The sequence below is a fragment of the Pleurodeles waltl genome, chromosome 2_1 (genome assembly GCF_031143425.1).
Source record: "Pleurodeles waltl isolate 20211129_DDA chromosome 2_1, aPleWal1.hap1.20221129, whole genome shotgun sequence".
NCBI classification, from domain to species: domain Eukaryota; kingdom Metazoa; phylum Chordata; class Amphibia; order Caudata; family Salamandridae; genus Pleurodeles; species Pleurodeles waltl.
Genome location: NC_090438.1, coordinates 637,156,783 through 637,183,518, shown reverse-complemented (window position 1 = coordinate 637,183,518; position 26,736 = coordinate 637,156,783). Strand labels below are relative to the sequence as shown.

Here is a 26,736-nt window from a genome sequence, read left to right as displayed (position 1 = left end):
AAATCCAGTGGCTTGTACACGATTGCAGTTTGCTGCAAATAGGAGAGCTATAAGATTCCTTCCATTCTTTTTAATCACATAAGAAAGCAATGGACAGGCTGAAGGACTATCAGCTGAACGTGTTCGCTACACCCCACAGCTGTTCATCCATAATTCTCCTACCCCCTAATAGCAGAACACAATGTGATGGTGCAAATGAACAAGTTATTTACTTTCAGTAATGCTTTTTCTGGTAGATGCAGTAGCTACCTGTGGATTATTCACCTTATGAATTCTCCCAATGCGCCAGCATTCAACGGAAATTTTCTTCCTAGCTCCCCACGTCGACGAGGACGTCACAATTGCACAGCTCTGCACGCGACTCCGTCAGACGTCATCGTGGCATAAGAAGCCCTCGCCAGGTGCCGACATCAGTTTCACCATTTTTTTACGTGCCTTCGAGGCGAACAGGTGAATACGATCACACAAGAACAATATATATCAATCCAAACACAAATATAAATCACAATATCCGTTTATACAGAAACACCAAAAACATATACATTTATAATAAAAAGTCATGTTATGACCCAGACAGGCAAAGGGGAGGCGGGTAGGACTGTGAGGAATCCACAGGTAGCTACTGTATCTGCCAGAAAAAGCGTTACCAAATGTAAGTAACTTGATCTTCGGATGGATACAACTACTTGTCGATTCCTCACCTTATAAATAGAATACCAAAGCAGTCTCGCACTTGGAGGTGGGTGCTCGACTGGTCAAACCAAGAAATCCTGCAAAACAGAACGTGCAAAATGGCCGTCCCTCCTAACTTCAGAGACCAAGCAATAATGCTTTGCAAAAGTGTGGAGGGAAGCCCAAGTTGCGGCCCTACAACTTTCAACAACTGGGACACCTCTAGCCAAGGCCGAAGTGGCAGACTTAGCCCCGGTGGAATGAGACCTCATACCTTCAGGAAGACCCTTCTTTGCTAGCGAGTAACAAATCTTTATGCAAAGAATGACCCACCTGGAAAGAGTTCTCTTGTGGACAGCTCTGCCCTTCATCTTGCCCACATATCCAATGAAAAGTTCAACTCTAAAGTCTCTTGTCCTCTTAATGTACAAACTCAGAGCCCTTCTTGGATCCAAGCGATGAAGTCTTTCCTCCTCCTTCGATGGGTGGGTAGGAGGGTAAATAGACAAGAGTGTTACAGACTGACCCATATGAAAGGGAGTGACCACTTTAGGAAGGAAAGCCACCCTGGTTCTCAACACCACCTTGTCAGCATGAAAGGTTGTAAAAGGAGGTTTCACACACAGAGTATGAAGCTCACTCACATGTCTAGCTGACGTGTTAGCCGTTAGGAAAACTGTTTTTAAAACTAAAAGCCTCAACGGACAAGAATGCATAGGCTCAAACAGTGAACCCATAAAAAAAAGTCAGAACCATATTCAAATCCCACTGAGGCATGACAAACGGAGTGGAAGGAAACTCGTTAGTCAAGCCCTTAAGGAACCTAATAACTATAGGGGACTTAAACAAGGAAGGCTTGTCAGGAAGGCAAAGAAAGGCAGACAGGGCTAACAAATAACCCTTCACAGTCACAACTGCACAACCTTTCTGAGCCAAGGAAAGGGCAAAAAGCAAAATATTGGACAAATGGACCTTTAAGGGATGGGGGGGGGGGGTGTAGATCCTGCCCTGCGACTGCGAGAGGAGGTCTACCCTGTAAGGGAGACGGAAGGCAGGCACAGTTAGAGTAGGTCTGTGTACCACACACCCTTCTTGGTGGATATGGGGCTATTAAAATGACTTAAGTCCGATCTTGGTGAATCTTCCTCAGAACTCGAGGAATCAAAGGTGGGGGGGGGGGGGGGAGAACGCGTAAAGCAACTGGTCGCACCAAGACATCTGAAACACGTCCCCCAATGCCCCCCTGCACCGGATACTAGAGGCTGCAGAATGACGGGCAGTGTGCGTTCTCCTGAGTGGCAAAAAGGTCTATCTGTGGAAACCCCCACATCCAGAATATGTGAAGAACCAGGTCTAGATGGAGATGCCACTCGTGATCGGCCAAGAAATGCTGACTGAGACCGTCCACACTTACGTTGAGAACTCCGGCCAGATGGTTTGCTAAATGCAAATCCAATGTTCCTGTGCCCAGGAGCAGAGCAGCAGAGCCTCTCTGCAGAGAGAGTACAACCCTACTCCTCCCTGCTTGTTGACTACATCGCGGTAGTGTTGCCCGTCAAGACTTGAGCTAACTGCCTGCGGAGGGATGGGAGGAAGGCCTTGGGAACCAGATGTACTTCCTGTAATTCTAACAGATTGATGTGAAACATCTGTTCCACTGGGAATCAATGATCTTTGATCTCCAGGTCTCCCAGATGAGCTCCTCACCTTAGAGTGGAAGCATCTATTACGACTGTGGCCACCGGAGATGGTGGACAAAACAGCCTCCCTTGGGAATGGTTGCCGTCCACAGCCCACCAATGTAGATCCACTGCAGCGTCTCTGGAGATCGATATCTATTCCTCAAGATCCCCTTTGTGTTGAAAACACTGCTTGCAGAGGCACCACTGGAGAGCCCTCATGTGCCAACATGAATGAGTGACCAACAGAAAGCAGGAAGGAAACAGACCGAGCAGACGTAGGACCTTGAGGACTGGAGCAGCCACTCCATTCTGAAACATTGGAATCAATGCCTGAATCCTCTGAGGAGGAGGGCTCCAGGTGAGATTTGGGCACATTTACTGTAAAGCCCAGGTTGAACAACAACTGAGTTGTCACTTGCAAGTGATGCAGCACGAGCTCTGGGGACCCAGCTTTGACCAGCCAATCGTCCAGATAAGGGAATACAGAAACTCCCTTCCTTTTGAGGTCCACTGCAACCACTGCCATCATCTTTGTGAAGACTGGAGGTGCGGAAGCAAGACCAAAAGGAAGGACCGCAAACTGGTAGTGTTGCGACCCAACCACAAACCGGAGCTACTTCCTGTGCAACTTCAGAATGGGGGATATGAAAATAAGCATCCTGCAAGTCGATAGACACCATCCAGTCTCCCTTGTTCAACAAAAGAAGCACCTGAGCTAGGGTCAGCATTTTGAACTTCTCCGGTTTGAGGAGCCAATTCAAAATCCTCAGATCCAGGATAGGTCTCAATCGACCATCCTTCTTGGGAATCAGGAAATACCTTGAATAACATCCCTGACCCTTCTCCTGCTCCGGAACCAACTCCACTGCACCTTTTCACAAAAGGGCCTGCACCTCCTGTTGAAGCAACAGGAGATGATCTTCTGTGCAAAACGAATTACACAGAGGTATTGGGGGGGGGGGGGGGGGGGGGGGGGAAAGACTCCCAAAAAGGAAGGGCATAACCTTTCCCCACAAAATTCAGCACCCAAGAATCCAATGTGATTAACTCATACTCACAGAAATAAAGATAACCTTTCCCCCTACGGGAGAAACATGATGTAAAATGGAGAGAAACTAGGGCTGCTTTGCTTGAAGGGCTCCACCAGAAGAAGAGGATGAATCGGAAGGCTGCTGAGTGGCTCCTCGCATCCGAACCCTCCCCGACCTCTATAAAATCTGTAGAGAGGGTTGGTAGGCTGCTGAACGCTGGATTGTGGGCTACCATGGAAAGAGGACCCCCGGCCAAAACCCCTGAACCTTTGAAAAGACCTTAGGGATGTAGAGGATGAAACTTGGGAGTCCCAAAGACCTCGCAGTAGCCCTGCTGTCTTTAAATCGTTCTAAAGCTGAGTTTGCTTTGGACCCAAACAACTTCTCTTCATCAAAAGGAAGGTCCATAAAAGTGGTCTGAACATCCGTGGAGAAAGCAGAAACCCTGAGCCAGGCATGCCTCCTGGTTGCCACTAAAGTGCCCACTGCCCTGGCAACCAAATCTGCTATGTCCAAGCCAGACAGAATAACTTGCTTGGCTGCCGCTGGACTGTCCAACAAGAGTTCATCAAACTGTCCCTGCACATCCTGAGTCAATCTTGGCACAACAGCTCTCGCCAAGTCCATCAGGGCATGGTTATACCACCCCAACACACACATAGCATTGAGCGACTCAAGGCCATACTGCACGGGGAGAAGACCTTTTTTGCTGTTTGCTCCATACGCTTAGACAACCTATCTGAAGGAGTCACAGGGAACGAACCAGGAGAAGACCTCGCAGAACAAGAGGCTTACACCACCAAGCTCTCAGGCGTTGGATGCTGTAAAAAACTGCAGATCCCCTGGAGCAACTCTGTACCTCCTAGCCACAGTCCTGGAAACCGCTGGAGTCGTGACAGGCTTCCTTCAAATGTCCCGAATGGGCTCAGTAAGGGTACCATTAAAAGGGTGGAGAGGCTCAGAAGACATAGCCGATGGATGTAACACCTCCGTTAAAATGTTTGTCTGCGTCTGATGCCGGCAAAAACTCAGCAGCCTTTCTTATTACACTGTGGTAAGAAGCTGCCTCCGTTGTGATCTCTCCAGGGGGATAAGAAATCCCACTCCGGGGATATATCCAAGCCACTTGCGGACTTTAGGACTTGAAATTCACCCATAGACTCTGGAATTTCTCCTTCCTCCAACAGCTGTTGCCGATACTCCTGTTCCTCCAAGAGCCTCAAAGCCCTTCTCCTTGACCTCAGTCTAGACTCCAAACGCGGCTTTGACAGAGAATTAGCCGAAGTCGGCTTCAAAGGTGATGGACACTCCGCCAGAGGAAAGGATGGACAGACACTGTGGGTCGAACGGGAGCCATCCGGTGCCGGCATTGACTCCATCGGAGCCTTCGGCATCATCCGCCAGGGTGGCGAAGTCATCGGCGCCGAACCAGCACCTTCACCCGGATAGAATGGTATAAATTAAGCCTGTTTGTACAGCGTTGGCGAACACAGCGTGAACGCTAATGGACCAGTGGGACCAGCAGGCGCACCAGCGGGGACCATAGCTCTGTTAAAAATGCTAAACATAGCATTGAGGAACACTGATGGATCCGCTCCCGGAGTCAGGAAGGCAGGAAACCTCTGCTCCTCCTGAGGTGTTTGAAGCAGGTCCAATGCCTGCACACCCAACTCCTAACCCTGAGTGGACACAGGAGGAAACTGAGCCGTAGGGTTCACTAGAGAATCGGAGATCTCTACCAACGCCGGAGAATCCTGTAGACGGCGTCTAGATTCGTGCCTTATGTGAAGAAGTATCCCTTGCCTTTGATCTTCGATGATCCCTTTTGTCCTTCTTAGCTTTCGCCAAGAAGAGCTTAGCCTCTCTCTCTCTCTCCTTCAAGGCCTTCAGGGTAATCTGCTGGCAGGACACGCATCCCTCTACGTTGTGGTCTGAGCTCAGACTCCACAAGCAATTCTCATGAGGATTTGTCACCGACATGCGACCCCGCACTTATAACAAGGCTTAAATCCAGATTTTTCTTGGTGGAGACATTGTAACGCTCAACAACTCTTCGAAACAGTAACTGTACAAAAGGTAGGAAGAAACCATTAGCGTCGAAAGTGCGGAAAAAAGGGACCCAACGTCAGCACACCGGCGAGGACTTCTTATTGCCACGATGACGTCAGACAGAGTTGCATGCGGAGCCGTGCAATTGTGACGTCTGCCGACATGGGGCGCTAGGAAGAAAATTTCCGTTGAATGCTGGCGCATTGGGAGAATTCATAAGGTGAGGAATCCACAGGTAGTTGTATCCATCAGAAATACAAATATTTGGGATAACAGCAGGTTTTAAAACAACAAATATTCCATACAGAGAAATTACAAAAGTAAAGAATTAAAGTTATGTCATGATTTCGTGATTAATTACAGAGAGAATCCTTTATGGTCTGTGTGAACAGACGAAGTGGAGGCTATAACTGGAAAGAAAATCTATGTGTATATAATTTGTTTAGTACTGAAGGCAACACAAATTTAATAGGCAATATAACAATCATACCTTCACTCCTTTTTAATGTATATAAATACAAACAGAAAAAACAGGAGGAACACTGAGTCGTCAGATGCACAGTATTTAATAAGGAATAGATGGAACACAAAAATATGACGCATTTCAACTGGGGCCTTGATCATGTGTAACACTTTTCTGGTCCCAGCAGATTCAAAATAGTCTGTTAAGATGCGAAGACAGGTAAGTGTTGATAACCGCTTTATTCCTTTGCCACCAACCCAGGACAGAGCAGCTACACTCGACGCTCACTCGGTCCAACTGCCGCCGAACCCCTTTCGCTCCTCTGACACATGGAACCCTGATGATATGAGAGTTCTCAGATGTGCCTTGGCATACGCAGATAATTACAAGACAAGTAACCAAGTGAACATAACACATCCCCCTTACCCCCAATCAAAGACTTAAAGAAAAGATAATAAGTAAATCTTAAAAAGAAAGCAAAATAATAAATGCATACTAAGGAGAAAAATAACCTACTACATATTACCATAAAGGTTTACACTATAATGTAATAATATGCAAAAATGCCAAATCATGTTAAGCACAGTACCAATAAGTTTCAGTGTACAAAGTCTTTCAACCATTTCGGTTTGGAGCGTAATCTGGAAGAAGCATTGGTCTGAACCTCGGCTTTGGACTCATAACAATTCTCCTTCTCTGGGTTCTCTGGAGAAGTGGAATCTTTCACCTTCTCTGTGTTCTCTGGAGAAGTGGAATCTTTCACAATTCTAGACATACTCCATACATCAAATACAGATTACACAAGGTTCCATCTAATTGTGGGTTTCTTTCAAGTAAGAAGCTTTGGTCAGTAAATGAGAACCAAAGTTATTCGAAGCAAGAGCCCTCACTCACCATCCGGTGACATGCTTCATCATAGGGCCAGCTCCTCGTCAGGCCGGCGCTGCAATGCCTGACGGGCCCCACGGGGGGCTCTTTGCCGGAGATCTTTTATGAATAGAGTGTGACCGGTCAAAGACAAAGGAGTGAAGGATTGGTAAATAGAAAAATTAAAAATGTCTAGAGGTAGCTACTAATAATTTTAATTCTCATATTTATACCTCTGACAAGATTAAAAACCAGAAAAGGGGGGAGTTAGTGGAATAATGACCACAAACCCCATAGAAATACACATCGGTATGGTCGAAATAATGTCTCTTAGAGAAAAGTGGCATATAAGAGACGGAGCACACAGGGTCCCCTGTGTCACTCTATGTGGTGGGTGACCCACCACATAGAGTGACACAGGGGATAATCAAAATCCTCCAGCCCCAATCTGTTTCTCATCCAAGCTGGAAACATTTTGGTGCACCCTGACCTTCCTCTCATATACTCGAAAGGAGCAATCTTAGTGATACCATTGGGCGTATTCCGATATGCCCACCACAAGTCTCTGAGTAGTCCAGCCAATGGAGCTCTGGTCACAACAGCCTCCTGTACACATGATTTAACCCTCCTGTTCATACGCTCTGCAAGACCGTTGGCTTGAGGTAAATATAGAGCTGTCCTTAAATGTACCACAGCCAAAGACTCCAAGAAAAGTTTCATTTCTTGAGATGTCAGCTGCACCCCGTTGTCTGTGACCAAATGACTAGGCACACCTTCCCGAGAGAATTCTTCCCTCAGGAACTCTATAACCGTTCTGGTGTCTATTGAACACACACACTTCGTTACCACCCATTTCGACGCATAATCAACCAACAACAAAACATACCGTTCATTGGCAGGCAAAAGATGAAATGGTCCCATGGAATCAAGAGCTAATTTCAACCAAGGCTTCTCAGGAGTTTCTACAGGGTAAAGTGGAGCTTTCACTATAACCTTACTTTTATCATTGCATGCACAGGATACACAATCCTTCACGACAGCCTCTGCATCACGGTCTAGCCCCGGCCACCAGTACACTGCTCTCAATCTAGATTTGGTCAAATTTCTGCCCAAGTGCCCTTCGTGAGCTAAGTTAATTATTTTACCTCTCAAAGCAACTGGAGATATGGATTTAGTACCCCTAAATAATCCACCATCACTCAAACTCAACTCATCTCTTACATTCCAATATTTCCTCAAAGAATCAGAGATGTCTTTATACTCTGGCCAACCTTTCACAATGAACTCTACAAGAGATCTCCTGTCAGAATCATGTTCAATTGCCAACATCCACTCATCTTGGGTTATAGCCATTTCTCTCACCCAATTGATCATCATCAATACATCAGAAGAATCATCAGTGGAATCATCATTGCAGCTGACAGAGGCACGGGACAAAAAATCTGCTACAACATTCTTAGGTCCTGGCACATATTCCACTGAAAAATTATATTCCATCAGCCCTTCTACCCATCTTCTTATCCTAGGTGTAAGGTCATCTCCTTTTTTTGCAGAAAAAATTTGGACAAGGGGTCTATGGTCAGATCTGACCACAAAAGGTAAACCCCATAAGTAAAATCTAAAATGTTGGATTGCCCACATACATGCTAGTGCCTCTCTCTCTATCACCGAATAGTGATGTTCAGCTTCTTTAAGAGAGCGAGACGCAAAGGCAATAACCTTTTCCTCCTGGTCTATTCTTTGAATTAAAACGGCTCCTAAACCCTTGACACTTGCATCCGTGTACAAGAAGGTTTTAGCGAAAGCATTAAAATGTCCCAGAGTGGGCATTTTGCGGATACTATCTTTGAAAGATGTGAAAGCAGAAGTACAATCAGCAGTCCATGTAAATTCACTTCCTTTCTTCAGAAGAGATCTTAAGGGTAGAGTTACACTAGAAAAATTAGCAATGAACTTGGAATAATATTCTGCTAACCCCAAAAAGGATCTGACACCATCCCTATCCTTGGGCTCAGGTGCTCGGATGATGGAATCAACTAACTCTAACTTGGGCTTTATTCCTTCACCCGAAATAGTGTGACCAAGGTAAGCTACTGAAGTGACCCTAAAATTGCACTTCTCTTTTTTTACAGTAAGACCTGACTGGGCAAACTTCTCCAATACTTTTCTGAGGATCTCATCATGATCACTTACAGTCTTACCATGGATCAAAATGTCGTCTTGAAAAAATAAAATCCCAGAAATCCCTTCAAGAGTTTTCTTCATGACTCTCTGAAAACATGCAGCTGCTGAAGCCAACCCAAAAGGCATTCTTAAGAATTGATATGCTCCCACTGGTGTCACGAAGGAGGTGAGATGCCTAGATTCGGGATGTAAGACAATCTGATGGTAGGCAGAGGATAAGTCTAACACACTGAAGATTTTTGACCCTCCCAACCGCGATAATTCTTCCGATATGTTTGGAAGAGGTTGACGATCTACCCAAATGTGCTTGTTTAGATCTCGAAGATCCACGCACATGCGGATCCGCTTTCCATTATCCTTGGGAGCCAAAACCACGGGAGCAAGCCATTCTGAAGATTCTATTTCCTCAATTATACCCGCGTCTAATAACTTATTCAATTCAGCCTTGAGAGGCTCCATAATCAGTCTTGGAACTCTCCTTACTCTGTGCACTGCCGGAACCGCACCCCTTTTTAGTATTATTCTGTGTATGAAATTGGTTAAACACCCTAGCGCGTCACTAAAAACTTTAGGAAATTCTTTAAAAATTTCTAAGTTAGTACTACCATCACTCACCACTGAAACTTGAGAATCAGAGTTAGGGTCTAATCTAATTCCCATGTCACGCTGGTGACGCCAACCTAGAAGATTATTCCCTCGTTTGGCTACGTAAACTTTACCTATTGTGGATTTATTCTGAAACTGGATCTTCATAACCTTGTAACCAATTACATCTATTTTCGTTCCACCATAACTGACGGGGTTGATGTCCGGTTCAATTAAGGAATTGCAGTTCCCACCAAATACCGCTTGCCAATTCTTGTCGCCTACCATAGTGTACGGGGAACCTGAGTCTGCTAAGACTTTAATAACCTTGTCGTCGAGATGAATGGTGCATTCAGGCAAAACAATGGGCCCATCATCAATCATACTAAAGCTAATTCCTACATGGTTAATATCAGGCTCAACACACAGGATCATTTTGTTGACATTTTCAGCAACAGCATCCACAGCACATTGTTTGTCATTATTACAAATCCTCGCATAATGGCCCTTCTTCCCACATTTCCTACATGTTGAGTTGCGTGCAAAACAGTTTGGGCTATTCGCTGTGTGCCCAGCATTGCCACATCGATAACAGCGCAGTCCTGAATGTTTCTTTTTCTCATGCAACAGTACAGAGACCTTGTCGTCCAAACCAACTCTCGAAATCTCCTGCTGAATGCGTGTCGTTTGTGCCAAGCACGAATTGTCTTCTTCATGGTTATTCATTTCTTTGATCCAGCTATTGGTGCTCTCCATACCTTCCACAATCGCAATGGCTTCTCGCAAATTGGGGTTCTTTGTTAAAAGCTTTTCTTGAACTCGTTTGCTGTTCGTACAGCGGACTAATTGATCACGAATAAGTGAATCAGAGATGTCTCCAAAGTCACAAGTACGTGCTAAAGTACGTAAAGCAGCAACAAAATTCCCAACACTTTCCAATTTACCTTGAGATCTCGCAAAAAATTTGTCTCTCCAACACAACATTAAGTTTGGATTCAAAATGATCTGCTAACATAGTTATAGACATATCATAAATATCTCTTGGTTCACCTTCCGCCCCTCCAATGGGTAATGTTTCAAGACTGTCATAAATGTTCCTACCTTCAATGCCCAAATTATGTAAAAGAACAGCTTGCTTTCTAGCTGGGGAAAATTTTTCCCCACCAATTGCTATTAAATAAGAGTCAAATAGATTCTTCCAACGCTTCCAGGGTAAAATGGGCTCACCTTTGTCAGAGAGGAAAGGAGGAGGTTGGGACATCGTGGTTGCAGTCATTATGTAACAGACACTAAAATCCCCAACAAACTTCAAAAGGAAAGAAAATCGAAAATCTATTCAGAGGTGAGTAACCTACAGGGGTGTGGAATTTATTAAAATATCTACTTGTCCATTGGACATGTTGCTTCTCAAATCTACTTGTCCTGTAAAAAGATCTACTTGTCCCTTTGTTGCCATGTAGTGTGGCGACAAATTATGGCAGCAATCTCATTATGTAAGTGCTCTGATAATAGCCTCTCTGATTATGCCAGGGCTACTACCATAGTAGGGCTTGAATACTTGCAGTTCATTTTGTTTTTATTAAACTTCTATTTCTCTCTCTTTCGGCCGGCTTTACTGTGAGTGATCGCATTCTGCTCTTCCACAAGGAGCATATTGCCACACAAAGTAGTTTTGTTCAGTGTCAGGAACTACAGTGGCAATCAGTGACGTAACGAAACTGGAGGGTGCCCCTTTGTAAAGAACATGGAGGAGCCCCCTCTCCAGACTCACTCAGGGCAGGTGCTGTGCTGAAGGGGCCCCCTGGAGGGGGGCTGTGGGGCCTTTGCTATGCCGCTGGTGGCAACACGTGCTTTTAGAGTTCAAAAACTTTTTTTGGGGGGGGGGGTTTGCCAGTGTTTGTTACAATGTTGAGGGCCTGTTAGCTCCCACAACAATAAAGTGTTACAAAAGCCATGTCAAAACAAGACAGGCATTGATGAAACTAAAAGACTTATAAAAATATGTCAGATCAGTTGGCTTTGTCAGTGTTTGTTTATTTTCATGCTTCCCATAATCGTGTTGAAAATGGTTACACTGATTTTCCATTAGAAATATTTTTGGGAAATACTAGCATGCATCAACACATTTTACTAAATGACACTTAATTTGCATATAATCAGAGAGCATTCTGGGAGCATTATACTTAGCCTCATAGCCTAAACTTTTCAAACATGTGTATACAAGTTTTTTCTTTTTTGTACTGGAACCAACGTCAGTAGTGAAGTGTGACCTTAAAACATTTATTTACAGCACTCACCCTAATAATGAAGGCTTTCAAATAATGAACCATAAATACAAGTTCGAACAGCTTTATCTTTTGGAAACACATTACCTCAACTGCAGAGAGTTCCACTCTCTGTAAACAGGCAGCCAAAGGGTTTGTGCTGCAGGGGGTTGGGCCTACTTGTCCCAAGGACAAAGTAAACATAAAAACTTGTTGCCCTTGACCCCAAACAAGATGTCCCGGGCGTCGGGCGATAGGAATTCCACATCCCTGAACCTAGCTTCTTCTTACAGTTACATGGTAACTTAAAGCTGTTGAATGGCTGCTAGGTAACAAGTATAATGTCAGAGGAGTCGCGAGGCCGGATCACGCGCAGCAGCCTCATGCGATCAACAGACAGGAAAATATCTCTAAAATGTTTGAAAAACGTTGCGAGGAGACGCGCTAACGTTACCATGAGTGAAAGACAGAGTTAAACAAGATCGTTGCGAACTGCGGTGATCGCACAGCCAGACCCAGCGTGAACTGCGGCAGCGAATCTCAGCGGCAGTTCCTCTCAGTCGGGGTCAGCAGGGCAGCAGAAACGGAGAGACAGACCTGAACAGCACGACAGTCCGGTCCAGTAGAGACAGTCCAGAAAAGCACAATGGTCCTACAGGAACTACGCAAAAACGGCAGCAATCACAGGAACAAACGAGGCAAAATCCAACGGTGGGTCCAGGGTTGGTGGCGACGCCTGTGAAGATCAGGCTCTCGTCGCCAGTGTTAAGATGCGGAGACAGGTAAGTGTTGATAACAGCTTTATTCCTTTGCCACCAACCCAGGACAGAGCGGCTACACTCGACGCTCACTCGGTCCAACTGCCGCCGAACCCTTTTCGCTCCTCTGACACATGGAACCCTGATGATATGAGAGTTCTCAGATGTGCCTTGGCATACGCAGATAATTACAAGACAAGTAACCAAGTGAACATAACATAGTCCCACCTCTCTTTTTACCTCAAAGTATTCTGGCCCATGTAGTGCATATAACAACTGTCCCAAGAAGCAATAAGTGAAAACAAATAAGAAGAAAAATATATAGTGAAAGACAGCTGAAGAGGGATCCTAAATTTCCTGCAGCTGTTAAGAATCCATGGTGTTGCTAGTTGTTAAAATTACATCACAATTCATTATCAAAATACCAATTCTTCATTATTGGATGTAACAATGCTAAGAAATGCATATTCACTATGAATCAAGGAAAGGCACTATGTTATAGTGACAATGAATTCTATAATCAAATACTGCAGTGCTCTCTGGTGGGCTCAAATCAATTGTGTTCCTTTAGTCAATTCATCCGACGCTACTGATTGCTGGTTAATCTCTGAAGAAAGTATTAAATTACCCTTGGTGACCTGCTATTCACAATTGTGTCACTCCTTTTTCAAAATCAAAAACAACAGCATACACAACCATATACCACTTAAGATTTAGAAAAAATACAAGTATTTTATTATCTTTTGAGCACAATTAAAAGCTTTTTCAAATTTAAAATATTGCATATCAAAATACAATACATATATATCATACAGGGGAAATAATCAGACAACACAATTAGTCTTTACCAATGGACACATCTACAAATTATGTCACTAGGTTTCGATGAATTATTTTAACATATACAATATTAAGTTCCTATTATATCTTTTAGATGTAATAGGAACATAATTTTTGAGAAGTAATATTCAAATTGTCATGAAGAAGGTGGTTATCAATTATACTGTCAACCGAAATGTGCCGAGGAAGTGTTGAGGACATGAACTACAACACACAGGGGAATCTGTATATGTTAAAATAATTCATAGAAAACAAGTGACAATGTTTTGTAGGTGGCATAAGTCTTTAAAATTAAAGAGATAAGAACCTATTCCTTTACTATGGGGTCCGAAAGGTATTGATAAACTGTGATGTTTTCTAAAAAGTGACCCTATACTTACCTGATACTATTGGTCGTCCTAGAGGCTTCAAAGAATATTTATGTATTTTCAGGAGGAGGAGGAGGAGGGGAAAAAAAAAATAAAAAAAATAGTAGACATAATGTGATTTTCTACATTTGAAAATCTCCCTTCTTCCTGACCGAGTATGCCAGTTTCCACCCACTTCAGTATAGTTTGTCATATTTTTCCTTTAGGTCTTGGGTGGGATTGTCCTACTGTCTGGCATAGTAATGAGTGTCCATTAGTTGTCGGTATGCCTTCCTTATATTGTTTTTGGACCAGTTTGCAATATTCCTGTTTCTGTCCAGTGGTTTGATTACTATCGACTTGTCATTCTTAAGTTCCAAAACTGCATTTCCTTCATTATAGCTGAGATTTTCTTTTCTTTTTTCAATATAGGTTTGCCAGGTCATGCGTTTCTAGCTCTAAAAAATGATACACTTTTGATGAACTAATATTGAAGTGGGTGGTTCAAACAGACATGCAAATGAGACTGTCACAAAATACATTTAACAACTGTTACAATAAAGAAAACTTTATCAACTTAATTCTCAAATATGTTGGAAATGTACAACAGAGGGTAAAACATAAACACACACATAAAAATAACACAAGTGATATACAATTTTGAAGCCCCTTTCATGAAACTGACTTCATAAGGCAGCGTTGACTGCCAAAAAATGTATTCTCTGGAAATGGAAAAGAATGCATATAGATAAATACTCCTTTGAACTCGCCAAGCTAGCTACTCAAGAAAAGGAAACTTTTATGACCAAACACAGACAGAGTTCTTTAGGTATGTTTGACAAAAATATCCAAAGAAATCTGATTGGAGAACATTACAATTCTCTCTGTTTCTAACCAGATTAACAGTAATAAATGCCAGTAATAAATGCCTTAATACACCACCTTAGTCTCCCACACCGCGGACGATTCTGCCACTCAAAATCCAGTAGTCTCATTAGAATAATGAGAGCCTACGTGACATGGCGCCGCCAGCGTTTGGTCAGGCTCTAATTTTCGGGTCCTTCGGAGTATCTCCGTCTCATTATATACGATGCCTCAATACTGTATACGGAGACGTCTGTGGTACTGAGGATTTCCACTCCAGCTACGTAGGCTATCCTATTTGGGGCTAGAGGTTGTTCAAGCTGGAACTTTAAAAGGAAAAGCCCTGTTTGGTGTGCCTTCTCTGAACATTTCTTCAATCTAGTATGGCAAATCCACAGCAGACAGCAATAGTAGTCAATATGAGACAACCTCTGACTGCACATTTACTAGCAAATGGCCTAACCGCCCATGGGGGTCCAGTGACATTTGTGGTGGACGCCCATCCAGCTTATAGAACAGAACTCTTCTATTCTTGGGTCACATTTCCAGCAGTTGATGGGAACTCCAATACATTTTATCACTATACACACGCAAACGCACCTGGACAATACATATATAGAAATACCATTATCTTATCAAGAACATAATTGGCTTGATTGTGCCCTACCCCACACAATATTACCAGTAAAGTTAGGTCCTCTAAGTAACGATGGTCCTACCTGGCCTTTATTGGCCACTTATACACCACATCCTGCAGTAGCGAATTTAGCAGTAGCTGAGGTTTTTTGCTTATATACTGAATTAACAGCGACACATAGACGATTAGTATAGTTTGTGATGCAAACATTAAATACAAACCCAGCACGTGCGCACCAGCACAACCACATGCAGTAACGCCAGGCATAAACCCTGCGACTGTACATTCGATCATGGGTAAAGTACCCGCCAAACGAAAGGAAACTCCGTTTTGGTTCGCACAAATAATAAATGCGCTGGAAGCAGTATTTTTCCCATATGGGACCTTAGGATAAACAGAATTCCAACGATGTGCTTGCCGTTTGGGATGGTCCCTACAGTAGATAACTAATACTTGGGGCACGATATTTTCCGCGCTCTATACGACCGCACACGGTACACCAACACTTGCCAATTTACCAGAAGTGTTGAAACAAATTCAAGATGAATACGGGGCTGCCCCAGCCCTGGACTTGGGGATGCAACTAATGGGCAATTTTGCCACAGTATCCTCAATTATTTGAATTAATCTTAATGGGGAAGCGGTCGCACTAGCAGTGCGCATGCAGCTCCATGACGTTCCTCAACAGGATCAGGAACGCGAGCTGCGTAAGATTATCTTAGAGGCCTATTCTAGCATTGGTTGAGATAGTTAAGGGGCCAGACCAACTAAACCAGAATTTCAGGGCAAATCTAATAAAGATTTTTCCAAGAAAGCTCCTGAGGGTAATAAGAAACGCTGGGATAAAAACCACAAACTCCTAAAAAAGAGAGGGGAGAATCTCCACGTATGGAGCCCCCAAAGAATAGATATCTCAGAAATAGAGAATTTAAAAACACCTGATAGATATCAATATACTGATACATGCCAATCTTGTTCCTTTCAGGACTCATCGGAAAAAAGAAATGAGAGAAGTGGGCGATCAGAGCGAAGAACAGGGTACGTGAAACTGAGACAGGAATCACAACGCTCATTCTGTTAAAAAGGAAGAGAAACCTGCCCAACAAAAAAACACCAATTCAAAAAGAAAAAAAGTGGCAGCAGTCGCAGTCTGATATGCCACTCAGGAAGAGGGTCCTCTTGAAGAACAGGAAGTGGGCACTAGCCCTGCTAGACAGCACGGCAGAGGTCACAATAGTTCACTGGAGTCTTCTAGAGCATCTGGAAGTGAAAGCAACTGATGACTTTATACAAGTAGAAACAGCAGACATCCGTGTCTCCACACCTGATAGGGTGTATAAGATAACGCTACAGTTAGGAGACATTGAGCGGATAATAGACGCAATCTTTTGGGATAGCATAGTAAACAAGTATGTTTTGTTGGCCGAACAAGATTGGCCACCTGAATTTGTCGGTACCTGCCCATATGGAGAAGACGTTATTAAACATTCTTTCTCGCCCCTTGTTCCAGAGGAACTCGCTGAATCCTATGCCACTGATTGGGCTTTGGCACAGGCACAGGCACCTGCGTTATATCGCCATGACGTAGGATGAGAAAGAATCCCCCTACCATGTAATTTCTATTAAAGATCAACCACAACCTCAGCGTCCAATAAAACATGATGCTAAAGCACCTGTGTGGGAAACTCTCACACAACTAGAATACCAGGGCGTAATTGAACCCTGTGTCTCCCCAATGAATAATCCATTATTCCCAGTAGCTGAACCAGACCATTCATACAGAATAGTTTTAGACTACAGACACTTAAACAGTAACACGCACATATGCTATAGAAAACTCACATAGCACAGCACTAATGAATAATATAGTGCGTAAAAAATACAAAACACTGGACATTTCCAATGGTTTCTTCTGACAGAATATAGCACCTGAGAGTAGAGACTTAACAAGTTTCAGTGCACTAGGCTCTCAGAAAAAAAATCTGTTATTTACCTCAGGGGTAAAAGAACAGCCCAGGACTGTTCGCAGCTCGTGTTACAGCAATTCTGCACGAGACTGACCATGAAGCATTGCCCTATGTAGATGATATTTATCTTGCGGATGAGGAATTGCTACAACATTTAAGGCAGGTAGCCCGCATTGTCGTAGGATTTGCTGAATTTGGCTACAAGTTCAACTTTTTAAAAAAACAAGAATTGCCTTCTTTAGAGCCTAGCGCCACAATTTTTAGAAAAATTTGCAGAATTACAACCCCCAAATACGATCAAAAACTCCAATCTCTATTGGGTTTCCTAAATTTTGGCAGAATTTACATTCCAGATTATGCTTCACGCATAAAACCTTTATATGATTTGATACGTCCTGATTTTTCAAGTAAATTTTGGACAATTGAACATACACGCAGTCTCAGAACTGCAGACAGACATGCTTGCAGCACAACATTTAGACACAAGGGACAACAAAACGCATTTGGTCACCAGAGTAATCGCTGGTGCCATCGGTTTCACCTATGTGGCATTTAATGGAGGTCAGACAGTCCCGATTGCATAAAAATTACACTAGTGCTCAGCAGCAGACCAACGCTTTGCTCCCACTGAGAAAATACTCACTGCTGTACAGATGGCAGTCATTAAAGAAAGACCTCTAGCCCAGGGTAAACACATAATTGTTGTTTCCCAATCCCAGCCCTAGAGGCTGTTACAAAAGCCTGCGTTCCAAACACAAAAGCATTACATCCACGCTGGATACAATGGGCAACGTCTTTGACAGCCACTGATGTAGACTACATTTTTGACCCAAAATTACAAACCTGCAGTTGGCACAAAGCAACAATATTCTGCTGCTTGCGCTGTCATAAGCGGCTATATGGAGGACAATAAATTCTGTCCCCTACATACATTTACGCAAACCCTAGGGGATTGCATAGCACAATTGGCAGAGCTAAAAGCTCTGTTGATGGCACTGGAACATATGAATCCTGCACAGCCAACGCTGACTGTTTGATTCGTACTATTGTGTCCAGTCCTTCAATGAATACCTGCATTACTGGCGCCAGAATGGGTTCAGAGATTCTAAAGGCAAGACCATAATACACAGAGTTCTGTGGGGAGAAAGTAGCAGATCTGAAAGAAATGCTACCAAATGTCCATGTTGTACACACATTTGGACACCAGGGCGTTGGAATACACGTTGCTGGGAATACATTGACTGATGAAGCCGCAAAGTCAGCAGTGGCTGTGGCTGCTGTTGCTGCAGTAACTCGTTGGAGTTCAAAACCGGACGCAGACATATGGGCTGCGGTGACAGCTACGGATGATGGAACGCCCTATCCAAATGGATTTCCTGACAAATATTCCTACCGATTAGGAGGTATGCAGAACGCTGAGGTTAAGATACCAGGCATAGGGGTACGAGATATTCCCAACAGAGATATAAGATCACAATTAATTAAAGCAGCGCATGAAGGGGGGCATCTGCCCATGCTGGTGTGGTGGCTACAATTTCAATCTTACAAGCCCACTAATGGTGGCCAGGCCTCTACAAAGAGACCAAGCAGTATGTCCTTCGTTGTGACATCTGCCAACAAATCAAAGTTTCCACTGCCAAACCCCCACCGCAGACACCCCTCTTGATTTCAAATAAACCATTACAATGTGTGTACTTGGACCATTGCGGTCCCCTAACACCGGATAGTGCATACAAGTATATATTAGTCGCTGTTGATTCTTGCTCCTGATTTTTATGGGTGTGGCCACAACGCTTGGCTGACGCTCGGACTGTTATTAAAGATTTGCGAGTCTTTGTCGGTACATATGCGGTTGCAGCTTTCCACTCGGACCAGGGCCCCGCTTTGGCCTCAAGGGCATTCAGGGATGCCATGGCTTTGTTCGGGGTCCAACTCCAGTACTCGTCTCCATTTCATCCCGAGGGAAATAGTGCAGTGGAGCGATTAAACCGTGATTTAAAGCAATCCTTAACAGCCAGAGTCTTAGGTACGGGTCGTAGTTGGCTTAATCACCTATATGGAGTCCAGAGAGCACTAAATCTGCCTAGAAGGTCCCTGGGGGGGTGGTACTTCATATGAGTGCATGTTCGGAACTCGAATGTATGTTCCTGATCTTGACAGTCCTGGCGTGGAGGCGGCAGAAACACCTTTTGACATAAATGAACGTGTCACTGTCTTACAGGAATTGCAACAGTTCCGTGATGACAATTCTTCAATCAGTGCTGCCTCCACAGGAATCAAGGATGTACCTGTAACGCCTACCGGCTGGATTCCTAGAATCGGGGATCTAGTACGTGATAAGGTTGCTGTGAAAAAGGAATTTGGTCCCTCCTATCGAGCACCAGTCCCAGTCTTGGGGATACACGGTACCAGAACTGTAATTCTACCACCGTTGGCAGGTGCCAAAGAAAATCGTTTCGTCTCCATCGACAATGTCAAACTACACCATGTGGCTGATCCTGCACAGCAGACCAAGAGGAACACCCAGTAGTTCCCGAATCCCTCTCACTACCGGTCAAGACGTTCCTCTACAAATTGAAAGCAGCAACACAGACACCTCTCCGAACTTGGGGAGGGTGGAAAATGATCTTGCACTGGTTCCACTAACATCAAATACAGAAATAGCGATTGCTTCGATTCAGCTTCAACACAAACGGATGGTGCGATTTACTCTGTGCCACCGCAAGAAACACTAACTCCACCAATGAACACAACTCCAGCTTTTGCAGGAACTGCTTCTGGATATTTTGCCGACATCAACGATGGCGTCTCACGACTAATTTGCCTCTTCAACACCTGAACTGTCAAACACATGTAAGCTAATGAACTGGCTTAAAACAACATTTTATTTTTCCATGGAACTATCTATGGATTTCCTTCACTGTACTAGCTTTCCTACTTTGAATTGGTTTTGTGATCACTTTCTTTTTATTTACACATGGTTATTTTCTTCCTGAAACATCAACAGTTGAACTGGTGGATGAGGTCCTAAAACCACATTTTTCATCACACAAAGTCCGAAGAGACTTATTTTTTGTGATCATTTCCGCAATACCAATTCCTGATGGGCTTGTTTGGGATAAAGTAATATTTGATATATATGGTCCCACGGAAGTTATTCAAATACCATATGTGTTAAAACTATCAATGAATTATATTATAATACCAGGCACTGTTTCTGATGATAGGGATGTGAAAACCGTTGATTCTATGATGACTGATTTGCAGTATTATACTGTATTTGAAAATGAAGATGTTTATAAATCTAAAACAAATTATGGTAATATGTTTTGCTATAATTATTATGGACACCATTTCAGACACAGAGCGAGCAGCCACAAAACTGTTTTTAATTATACACAATGGGAACATTTTCCGACTCCACCACAAGCTCCAAAACATATTCTGAAAAGTTTACATATTTTTCAGGGCACAATGTAAAAATGCTGAGTCGTATTATTTTAAATTGCCACCTACTAAAGATATACATATACTATTGACGAATATGAAATTTGTATATTCGGAATCCTTTGTTTCCTGGTTGTCTATAGAAGGCTATGAATATTGGCTGAAGTGGATTGATTTAAAAAGTGTATGGGGAACTAGACATTGGCAAATAAGGGGGAAGGAAGCTTTATTCAGAGCATGCCTGATACTTGTACAAATTATATTCTTAAATGAAACAGTGCAACAAACAAGTTGTTTAGGCTTAGCGAAGATTGAGGAATTAAACACGCCCAGTATACATGCCCCTGCAAATTTCATTCAAAATGGCAGAAATACACAAATGCAACTTAAGATCAGCTTGACGAATGAGTCCAGAATGGTACATTTAATGTTTCACTGACACGTCCTGGCGGGTGGTTATTGTGGCCAATAGATACCAACGGGTGTCATCAACGTTTTATCAACTCCTCGGGGGGGGGGTTTAGAACTAATAGGCCAGACCCTCGCTATATATCATCCGAACATGCGGGTATAGTTACAACATATAGGGTAGGGAAACTATGCCAGCAATGGATAAGAACTTCCTCACTAGATGCGGTTAGAGAACCTCAGTCTCCTGTCCAATAATACTGACTTACAGGACTTCCTATTAGGCTCCAGAAAACACAGCAGAAAGTGTTTCTTATATGAAGTATATAATGAAATTTGGAAGCTTTCCCAACAAGAAGCAGCTGCCCGGTTAAGGCAAATAGACCAGGAAAATCTAAAAAAGGCATTGGCTGTTGTAGATAATGGGATTAATACCCTGTCCGACCGGATATTCGCTTTAACATTGTTTCTTCTGCTACAGACATTATACAAACAGATATGTCTTTTTTTTTTTACACCATGGACAGAGTCAGCTAAGGTCCATTATGCAGTTGGGTTGAACACTTCAAACACTGAAGGCAGGTCGCGTTCCCTGGCAGCATGTCAGCGCAAGGGAAATATTTTCTTCCTTTAATTTAACGCGACAACAACAACTGATGGCTAAGAAAGAAGCGACTTATGTCATGCTAAACATCAAGAAATTAGAAAAAGTGCCTTTTATTGTGGCTGAAATATCTGCTGAGTGGCTAATACTCGGGGTAATCAATCTGCCTATTTCTACACTTCAATTCACCTCCTGTTTAAAACACATTCCGGTGGGAAGATATGAAAGGCTGGGATATAGTTACATCCATGAGGTGTGGGAGCTTCCCTTCTCATACAAATGTCTGTAGCATAAAAAGTCTTTCTTAGAGGTAGTGAATGTGAGACTTCAGTCAGCCATTCAATGGTTTGTAAACGGCTGTCCTTGCATGGGGCGTGTAACGCGTCTGCAGCAAACCTGGCTTGTTATCTGAAGGGAGTTCCTGTCCCCTTGATTAGACCTAAGTTCCAGGTGCTTTCAAACAGCATCTATGTCCTCCTCAACGGTGAAGACAGTTGTGGGATGCGAGCCGGAATACTTTGTCGTTTCAGTCTCTAAGATAGTTACATGCTGTGGGAATGTACTCTTTCCCCCCACTAAGATAAAAGAAGTAGCTGACATTTGGCCTCACATTTCCACTTCAAATGTGAATTTTGACAAGTTGAGCAGACTCCAGGCTTTGTTGTTTCAAAGGTATGTGGCCCTTACATCTTCACGCGAGACCTACGCACTTCAGGTGGCTAGGTCATCAGCAAAAATAGTGTCCCTTTTAAGTACAAACTTTCCGAGACACTTTGGTGAACTCTTGGGACGAATATTTAATGCGTCCAGTACAACTGGAATGGCACATTTCTATAAAGCTGTTGGTTCTGGTTTCATTCACACCTTCTCCTCCATATTCCGTTTAATACCGTTGGCTATCCACTCAATTTTTTTCTAGTATTTTCGGGGGATTTCCAATAACTTTGGCCATATTAGCTGGCATTCTGCCGTTGCTATTTTTTATGCGCAATGGCTGTTCTGCGGCAACAAGGAGGAATGAAAGCGCTCCCATCAGTGCAGCTGTGTCGTGAACACATGATGCAGTATTTTGGAGCAACACTCCTGGAGCAATTGGAGTGTGGCTGGTCTCTGTCATTCAGACCGGTTTTACATGGTGTACAGCCCGTGCTTCGGGGCCTCTGGTGCTCTTTCGAACACGCACTGGAAGTCTGTCTTTCTACGCAGCGCTTGCTTTCATTGGACTCTGATCTGTTGATGTTCTCGCTGAGGGTTCATTACCAGACATGTGCGTTGAGGTTGCGTTTGCTACGGGAAGCTACTTATGAGTTGCCCTTCCTGGAGGATGTGGCTCGTGACTCATCATTGGGCACAACACGGAATGCTGCCTTGGCTGAGGCTATGGAACACAACTGCTCCTTGATACTTCTTGGCGATGACTTTCCAACTTTAACATCGACCGAAGTGGAAGATTTCCTGTCCTCTATGGTCCCGGAATCGATTGGAACTTTTCAAAAATAACTTTGCCTTTTGAAATTCGGTTTTATGCCACATGTTCATGTTTTAAATTGTCCTTCTAATGCTCACGAGTCCCTTTGACTTGTCATAATTTACATTGTTTTTACATATATATCTTAGGCGGAGCTTTTAGTAGCATTTTTATATGTCTTTAGGCTTTGAACCACCTTCAACCGACAAGGGGAGGGTGTTGTGTAGCCATTTTAGCTATAGCTCCATGCACGTAATTTTAACATACTAGGCCAAGCCGCTGTGCACTTTAACCTAGATATATTTTATTCGGCTTTATTTTTTGTTACAATAGCCACTTTTACGGTCTTGTTTTATTTTCTGTTTATCTAATTGTTTTTGCCAAGGCCAGCACTCTGTTCTCAAACAAGACATTCTTGATCACTCTGTGCTTCCTCCAAGGCTACAGCACGGTACATTGCCAGTGAACGTGGTAGAAGTTTAGTCTCCAAAATTCGTAGAAAACATACATACTTACGTAGGGAAATTTTCCCAGAATATCAGCTGTGTTATAAAAACACTTCCTTATCCCTTACACGTTAGAGGGAGATTCCAGCCAGAGAACCACGACTGTATGCGGATTGCCGAATGCTTCGCTACAGATGCTAACGCAGACCGCAGGCTTTTGCTCAGGTACGGGGGATGATGTCTCTCCTCGTCACAATTTTAATACTGTCATGCTGTCGTCCTGGTTATTGCCGCTCACGCTTTGCTATCTAAGATGCAGTTGTTTTATTAAAATCATTATTGAAACATATACTGCTGCCTCTGTCGTTTATATAGGAGACTAAATGTAACTGAGAGAAACGGATGAGACCTGAGTGACCACGGCTTCCCTGAGAAACCAAGTATGTCATGCGCTCGGCTGTCCAGTCATCCCTATCCTTGGGTAGAGATGAGGCACTGCTAGTTAGCCGGAGCAAAACCCGGATTGGAGCGACAGGTGTCACTCGCAGTGGGTCAGACTTAGTCTCCCACACTGCAGGCGATTCTGCGACTCAAAATCCAGTAGTCTCATTAGAATAATGAGAGCCTACGCAACACCTAATCACCACAATGTATTACTAGGGTAATCTGTAATTGCTTAGATTTACTCAAATCAGTTTGTGAATATTCTCAAATGCCACTGACAGTCCAAGAAACATTACATTATGTATGACCTGAGATTCAGAGAGCTAGAGCTAAAATGTAGGTCTGCCAAAACTAAATTCACAGAACTTAGTAGAAAGTTACTTCTCCAGCTGGAGAGACGTGTTTGGTAGATTTTTTTTTTTTTTTTTCAGAAAATGTAAAAAAAAGTCTTTGAAACTCTTAATATCTTCCAGCATTAGCACTAGAACATTTCCACCATAAAACAATAAAATAATGCACCAGAGTGTATCATCAGCATTGCACATTACCACCTATTTCAAATGAAGCCAAAAGTGAAATGGACAACTGTAAAGCAATGCCCCTTTCTGTATGATCACCCCTAAAGTTTCAGACTGATGCTGATAGATTTTCGACTCCGAGTGCACTGAGATCTGCTAACCAGACCCAAGTGTCAGCATTCTAACCCCTTACAAAAAACATGTTGTATTGGCTACCCCCAATTAGAATAAGCTAACTTACTTTTAAATCCCTGGTATATGGTATCAAGAGAATGTAAGAGAGTCTTCCCCAGAGGGCTACAGCACTGGATGTGCCACCCTGCGTGGGACAAAGCAAAAAATGCCCCCCAGCCTGCCACTCTGGCCTAGAAGAGCAGTTTTAAACTGCTAGCCCGACTATGCCATTTAAGCTAACGGCAAAGCTCCCACTTGACTTAACAATATACTTAAGTATTCCCTAAAGAAGGCAGACTGAGCCCTGAGGTAGGGAGCTATTATAAAGTAGGACATATGCTTTTAATCTGTCCTGCCAGCAACACTTCTCAACTGTCATTGTGCTTTGGAGAAGTTGGTAGCCTAACTGGCTAACACAGAGTTACCGGTTACACCTCAGCCCGGCTAACTTCTGAATGAGACTACCAAACTTGCTACTTCAAGGCATCAAATCAAATGTGGCATTAAACCCAAGTTGATTACCAAGTCGAATTTAATGTCACCTTTAAGGGAAGGCAACTTTTAGAAAGTTGCTACTCTGTAGCCTGGTTTGTCCAGGGGCCTCACATGATTGCTAGCTACCAATTAACTTTCTTCCCTCCTGGGGAGTTGTGTGAATGATTCCCAGGTTTAGAAGGAATGGTAGCTTGCTACAGAGGAAGGTGTTACCTCCCCCTTACTGGAAGCCTCTCAGGGTGTTGGCCCAAAAGGTAATCTTCAAGGCAAAGCTACTTTTGGTGGGCAAATGGTAATCACACTCCTGATGGATTTCCCTTTTGTTCAGGTAGACATGCTCGTGGCGGGAACAGAAAGGAGGGGGCCAGTGCCCAAACCAGTTTTCCCATGGGCATGTAGCCCACTCATAGCCACACTTCTAGGGTGAGCTACCAAACGCCTAACATTCAAGCAAGAGTTCTGACATCGTGGGAATGGGCAGAATAGTACATCCTGGGATTGCTAGATGACACATATCCAGAAATTGTCAAGGGGGTGGGAGGGATCCTGGTGGCCCATTGGCCAGTGACTGCATCATCTCCCCGGGGCACTGTCTGGGTATAAATAGAGCACCCTGAACCTCTGACCCCCTACGGAGCTAGATAAATGACCGAAAAAGGACTGCCCTGCTGAACCATGGATATGGCAAGGAAAGGCTGCAGCATCTACTGGACTGCAACTGCTGCACTTTGGGCTAGCAAAGAAAGGACTGTACCTAGGGCTCCTGGCTTCAAGAAAAGTTTCTCCCAAGCTCCACACCAAAGAAGTGACTCCAAGGGTCAGTTTGCTGACCACTTCGAACCAGCACCAGGGCCATCAAAGCATAAGTAGCCCAACCTAGCAAATCAGTATCCAATTCTGGAGAAACGCCGCTGACCGCCCCAAGGAAGTGATCCTCTATGGTCAAAAGTTGCACTCGAGTCTGAGAGACCCAAGTCCCAACTGTCAGCCCAAGAGGGACATTAGCCTCCACCAAATGATAAAACGGTGGACCCTCTGTGGACGGAGACCAGTAGCCCAGCAGCAGCTGGACTTCAACTGGCCCAAAGAGGACTTTGAGGGACACTGATCTCTGTGGCCAAAGTCATCCCACCTCACCTGTGGACTGAGGAGTAACCGTAAGGACTTCTCCACACCACCTCCGACCGCACAGCACCCAGAGAATACTTGAGCATCCTCCATCTCCCGCATCCACAGCATCAAGACCACCCCATTAACGCCTGTGGCAGTTGTTTTTCTAAAGATCAGAACTGGAATGGAGAACCCTTTGGTGAACAGGTAACTTTCCAACTACTCCTTTGGCGTCCCCATTATCCTCACTGATGGATTTAGCTGCACTTGCAGCCGAACACAACTCTCTCAAACTTTTCAGGTTTCCAAGTCTATGGGTACCAATGCTTGTTTGAAGTTGTGACAAAGTATTCACATGTACTTTAAAAAAATCTATATCTTCTGAACCCTTCCCGTGGATTGTGTTAATCAA

The 26,736-nt window shown here is 43.7% G+C and overlaps 1 protein-coding gene across 1 annotated transcript in view; it reads right to left on the bottom strand.

The window, feature by feature from the left end:
• Nucleotides 1-26,736, bottom strand: part of STK17A (serine/threonine kinase 17a) — a 235,803-nt gene that overhangs the window by 149,021 nt on the left and 60,046 nt on the right. The gene's annotated exons all lie outside the window — the stretch shown is intronic.